At 39.2% G+C, this 6,039-nt stretch overlaps 1 long non-coding RNA gene across 1 annotated transcript; it reads right to left on the reverse strand.

The window, feature by feature from the left end:
* LOC308585366 lies at positions 1-3,590 on the reverse strand. Its single transcript, XR_014007336.1, has 3 exons — positions 2,714-3,590; positions 542-1,906; positions 1-240 (listed from the first exon to the last, which is right to left on the reverse strand). It is a non-coding gene; the product is annotated as an uncharacterized lncRNA (long non-coding RNA).
* Between the last annotated feature and the right edge of the window lie 2,449 nt (positions 3,591-6,039).

Consider the following 6,039-nt stretch of genomic DNA (forward strand, 5'->3'; position numbering starts at 1 on the left):
GGCATAACAGATTAACTAAATCAGCATACTAGATTTGAGCTAAAGAGCTCCTTTTATTTTTCCAATCTGTTGTGTCCATTTGTCCTCTCCCCTACTTTTAAAAATCCTTACTAAAACCCCATATAACGTCAAATGTTAAGGTTCACGTAATCCCCCACTTGCCTGGTTCTCTTGGTTCATGCTACAGGAATATAGGATTGGGGTTGATAGAGAAGAGCAGGCTGCTGTGATCTGAGTTGGCTGCTCTGATCTCAGTTATCATACAGTGGTACCTCGCAAGACGAATGCCTCGCAAGACGAAAAACGCGCAAGACGAAAGAGTTTTCCATTTTTTGAGTTGTTCCGCAAGACGAATTTCCCTATGGGCTTGCTTCGCAAGACGAAACGTCTTGCGAGTTCTTGTGAGTTTGTTTCCTTTTTCTTAAAGCCGCTAAGCCGTTAATAGCCACTAAGCCGCTAATAGCCGTGCTTCGCAAGACGAAAAAAACCGCAAGATGAAGAGACTCGCGGAACGGATTAATTTCGTCTTGCGAGGCACCACTGTACATATTTTTGATGAAGAGCTGAAAGTTCTATTGTCAATCATTGACCAAGAAAACTCAATATGTTCCTGGGTCTTGTACGCTGGAATATAAAATTACTTGTTTCTTCCTAATTGCTCTGGGCGCTCTGTATTTTTACACTCAGTTTAATTAACACTCCCCTCTTCATTCTTTACCTTATCTTTCATCTTAGCAAATAAACCCTGCAAACCACTTTTAGAAATTAGATTTTCGCCCACATTGAATAAGCAAAATGTGTCTTGTCTTGTTTCTTTTTTTTAATGAGTAGCATATTTTTTTAAAGTAAAAAATTGAAATCCAGAAAAAAGGCATAAAATTATAACAATACAAACCTACAATATCAAAATTAAAATGAGCATGTTTAGCCCCAGCAATTAAAAACAGCCTAATTTTTAAAAGCAATAAGCTCTGGGCATGTTTCCACTATGTTAAGCAGAAAGGAGTGGCACACTCCACAACCACAAAAAACTTTTATTGTAATGTGGAAAGCCTATTTTCATTTACAGTGGTACCTTGGTTCTCAAACTTAATCCAGTCTGAAAGTCCATTCAAAAACCAAAATGTTCCAAAAACCAAGGCATGCTTTCCCATAGAAAGCAATGCAAAATGGATTAATGTGTTCCAGACCTTTAAAAACAACCCCTAAAACAGCAATTTAACATGAATTTTACTATCTAATGAGTCCATTGATCCATAAAATGAAAGCAATAATCAATGTACTGTACTATAAAATAAGACAGTATTGTAGATTATAATAATTAAAATTATTATTTTTTCTTACCTGCACTGATGATGGTCATTGTTTGGATGTGGGGGCTTTTATCCATTTCTGCAGCCACACAGTCAATCAGTAGCTGAACTGGGTTCCACACAGCCACAAAAACTATTTAACCGAAAAAGCCTCAAAAACAAAAACTCAAAATAAAGAGCAAAAACAAAAGTGCCAAACTTAATCCATTCCAGAAGTCCATTTGACTTCTGAAATGCTTGAAAAACAAGGCACAGCTCCTGATTGGTGCAGGCGCCCTGGAAGCAATAGCCGACAGCTATATCGGACGTTCGGCTTCCCAAAAACATTTGAAAACTGGAACACTTCCAGGTTTTTGGTGTTTGGGAACCAAGGTTGTTTGAGTACCAAGGTACCACTGTACTATCTTATCTTACCTTCAAGCTGGCACACCGTTTAAAAAGGTTTAAAATCTAAAGCCATACAGTGTAAGTGAACACTGTCAAACAACCTCCAGTTAAAAGAGGGCCAGAGTTGTGTAGTGGACAGAGTATCTGCATTGTTGTATAACGAAGACCTGTGTTCAAATCCCCAGACATGAAATTTACTTGGTGACCTATTCCATTAACTTGGTTCTCCATTCTTCTATCGATGGTAATTCTTCTTGTTTCCATTTTTGGGCTAATAATATCCTTGCCGCTGTTACTGCGTATAAAGAAAGCTTATAATCTTTTCTATTTATTTCATTTCCTACCATTCCTAACAAAAACGCGTCTGGTTTCTTAACAAATGTATATTTCAACATTTTTTTCAATTCATTAGATATCATTTCCCAGAGACTTGTCACCTTCTTACACTCCCACCACATATGATAAAAAGTCCCTTCTTTTTCTTTACATTTCCAACATTTATTACAGGTTTTATACATTCTTGCTAACTTGACTGGAGTAATATACCATCTATATACCATTTTCATCATATTTTCTTTTAACGCAGTACAGGCCGTAAATTTTAGCCTTTCATTCCATAATTTTATCCATTCACTTAGCTTGACAAATTAACAGGAAGGATCTAGAACCTACGAGACCACAGGTTCACTGAGGGCTGGAGTAAATTTGTAGATTATTTGAGAAGTATAGGTGATGAACAAACAACGTTTGTGGCTTTGCAAGAGGCTTTGTGAAATAATAATATTAGAAATATTGTATAAAAAGGAATAAGAGGGAGAAGGCTTTTAATAAAAGGCAATATAAAATTAAGAAATGCGGAATAAAGAATTAAAACGGAAGATTGGCGGAAGAGCTGAGGGAAGTCCAAAAGAATGTATTTGTGGAATTTTTTTGTGATATGTTTTTTATAATTTTGTATTGTAAAATGAATAAAAATATTTATATATATATAAAAAAGAAATTTACTTGGTGACCTTGGGCTAATCGCTCACTCTCAGCCTGAGCTGACTCACAGGAATAGTGCTGACTGAGAATAAAACGGGGTGGGAGCTCTTTGGAGAAAGGGATTGTTTAAATAAAATAAATATGAATGAAAATGTGTATTATACTCTAAGCTTGCTTTCTAGAATATGTGCTTTGCTTACAGAAGTGCAAGAGAGAGGTGGACCCCTCCTCATAAGAGTTGATGACTCTGCTGTGGGTGGGAGGAGTTGGGGCAGACAGGAGTCCCATAGAAGAAGCCCTGATGAAACAAACATGTGAATTGCTGAAGTGTGGCTTTTGTTCCAAGCTGGATAAATTTGCTTGTGAATAAATACCATAGATGGTCTAGTTAACAGTGGTCTCTCATGAGGCACTGCATATAGGAGGCATTAGATCTGATTTCTCTTTGTCTCTGACTCTCTCTGGGAAGAGATTGTGCTGCCAGTTTTCATTACCGCTGCTGAGTTACTTAACCCATTTCTAAATCCCACTGAAGTAAACATGCTATGTATTTTCATTTGAACCCTGCATTCGAGACTTAAAGTGCGCAGCTGTGTACGATAGCGATTATTTTGTGTTTTTTTTGTAGATGTGCCATTTACTGGGATTTTTATTTCATTAGCTTAAAAGCTAGAGAAGGGCTAGGGCAGGGGTAGGCAACTTAAGGCCCGGGGGCTGGATGCGGCCCAATCGCCTTCTAAATCCGGCCCACGGATGGTCGAGGAATCAGCGTGTTTTTATATGAGTAGAATGTGTCCTTTTATTTAAAATGCATCTCTGGGTTATTTGTGGGGCCTGCCTGGTGTTTTTACATGAGTAGAATGTGTGCTTTTATTTAAAATGCACCTCTGGGTTATTTGTGGGACATAAGAATTTGTTCATTCTCCTCCCCCCCCAAAAAAAATATAGTCCGGCCCCCCACATGGTCTGAGGGACAGTGGACTGGACCACAGCTGAAAAAGGTTGCTGATCCCTGGGCTCGGTTCTACCTCCCAAACATTTGCAAACTGGCACAATTCTCTTACCCTGATGTGGTGTTCAGACAAATGAATTTTGTTTTATTTTTTCCTCGTTTGACTTCTTGTACTTGGATTCATAAGACAGAGTACAAAATATATTCACTTTATGTCAAGCATGGATGATATGTGTCTGTATGCATCTTGGTGTGTGCAGTCTGTTATCCCCCTTCCACCAAGCTTATATCAAGGCTTTTCAAAAAATGACTTAAGCTATCCTTTTACATTTCACCAATTTAGGGCACATCCACACTATACATTTACAGCACATTCAATGTGTTGGTTGATGGAACCGCTGTTTATTGGTGAAGCAGTGTTGCATATCTTTTGTTTGTTTATTTGTAAAAGATGTATATATTTTTTCTTTTGCATAATTTTGCTAATTTTTGTCTGTTTTGTTTTTGTTTTCTTCTTTGCTTTTCCCCTACATGTTCTTTGTGTGTATGTGTTGATTTTTAAACCTAAAAAGATTAATATTAAAAAAATAAAATAAAGCACATTCAACGCACATTTAAAGTACACGACAGCTTGCCCTAAAGAAGAATCCTAATAAACTGTAGTTTGTTAAGGATGGAAATGGTAGCTCTGTGAAGGGTGGTGGTAGAAGAGGAGAATGAACACCCGTGATAAAATGTGCAATTTCGAGAGAATCATTCAGTCTGGACTCTGCCCCCCCCCCCCCGCTTCACTCTCTGCCCTGAGTCTTGGGTGCTCCATAGAATCATACAATTGTAGAGTTGGATGGAAGCTCAAGGGTCATCTTGTCCAACAGCCTGCAATCTCAGCTAAAGCATCCAAGACAGGTGGCCATCCAGACTCTGCTTAAAAACCTCCAAGGAAGCAGAGTCCACAACCTCCTGAGGGAGACCATTCCACTGTCAAACAGCTCTTACTGTCAGAAGTCTCCCCCCCCCCCCATGTTTAGTTGGAATCTCCTTTCTTGTAACTTGAAGCCGTGGGTTTGAGTTGCTGCTCCTTTCACTTCCTACTCCAGCTCTATTTACTCTTCAAGCAGGGGGTGGGGTGGGCAGGTGATCACCCTTGCCACTCTATGACTCCGGGGACAGTGAGTGGGAAGTGAGATGCAAAAGATTAATGGGTACCAAGGGAGGTCCTCATGGAAACCATTGTGCCCACATTGATGACCTCTGAAGTATATCATGCTTTGTTCCAGGAGTACTAAAGTGTGCTTACTTTAACTACAAACATGGCATGATTCTGGCAAAGCCAAGCCTTTATAAGACTAATTGATTTCAGCATGTGATAACATTTTTTAAAAAAGTATACCCACCTTTCCTTATAAAAGGTAAACATGACTTGTATGCCAGAATCAAGCAGTAATGCAACAGAGCAGCAGATCAAGAGATAACAAATTAGACCAGCAATAACATTTAATTAAAAACCCATGTTTTTAATTTAAAAACTCTCCCTCCCAACACACTGATGTACTCAGGATGATAAGGTTAAGCCAACCCTTTCTAAACAGGAAGGTTTAAACACCATGACTAATGCTCTTCCTCACAAGTTTCAACACCTGGGTGAGCAACAGAAAAGGTCCTCTCCCTTTTTCCCATCAAACACAAGTTTGGAACTTCGTTGATTACCTTAATCTGCAGGGAGCCTCAAGTCACAAGAAGCATGTGCTTGAGCCTACAATCCTATACGCACTTTTATTTTATTTTTTACAAGTAAACAGTGGACACTCTCAGGATAGTTAACAATGAAATTTAAACCCATAAAGATTAAACAAGCCAAACAGAATAAAACAACCGCAGGGTAAATCTAACTAAACAAAACTAACTGCAGCAAAGCATTAATACAGTAAATTGAAAGCCTTATGATTGATATGCCTGATGAAATAAAGATGTGCTGACCTGGTGCCAGGTGAGTCTTATCAGTGGGAAGGGAGGAACATCATCACAGGAGGAGTGTGTCCACCTGGCTGCCTCTGGAAGCCTAGCAAGTTGCTGCAGGAGAGGGACTCTAAGCAACATCACGAGGCAGAGGGGTTTCCAGGACCAAGGTAAAACTGACAAAGCTCCCTTGCTATTGTTACTATTGCCAGGAGGTATAATCTGGTTGATGCAATCATGTTATATTTATAGTACTGAAATGCTGTCTTTGTGTATGGTTGCTATTATGTTGCACTGTAATGAAATTGGTTGATGTGGGAACGTGCTTTAGTTGGCTTGCAAGGAGCCTTCAGCTCGCCACCTTTTGCAGAGAGACATGTGGAGGTGAAGGGCTGCTTTTGTGGTATGAACACGTGGGGGCCCTGCATTGTTATGTCACCTCAAGCG

This window comes from Podarcis bocagei, assembly GCF_964188305.1.
Source record: "Podarcis bocagei genome assembly, chromosome: 4".
In the NCBI taxonomy this organism is placed as follows: Eukaryota; Metazoa; Chordata; class Lepidosauria; order Squamata; family Lacertidae; genus Podarcis; species Podarcis bocagei.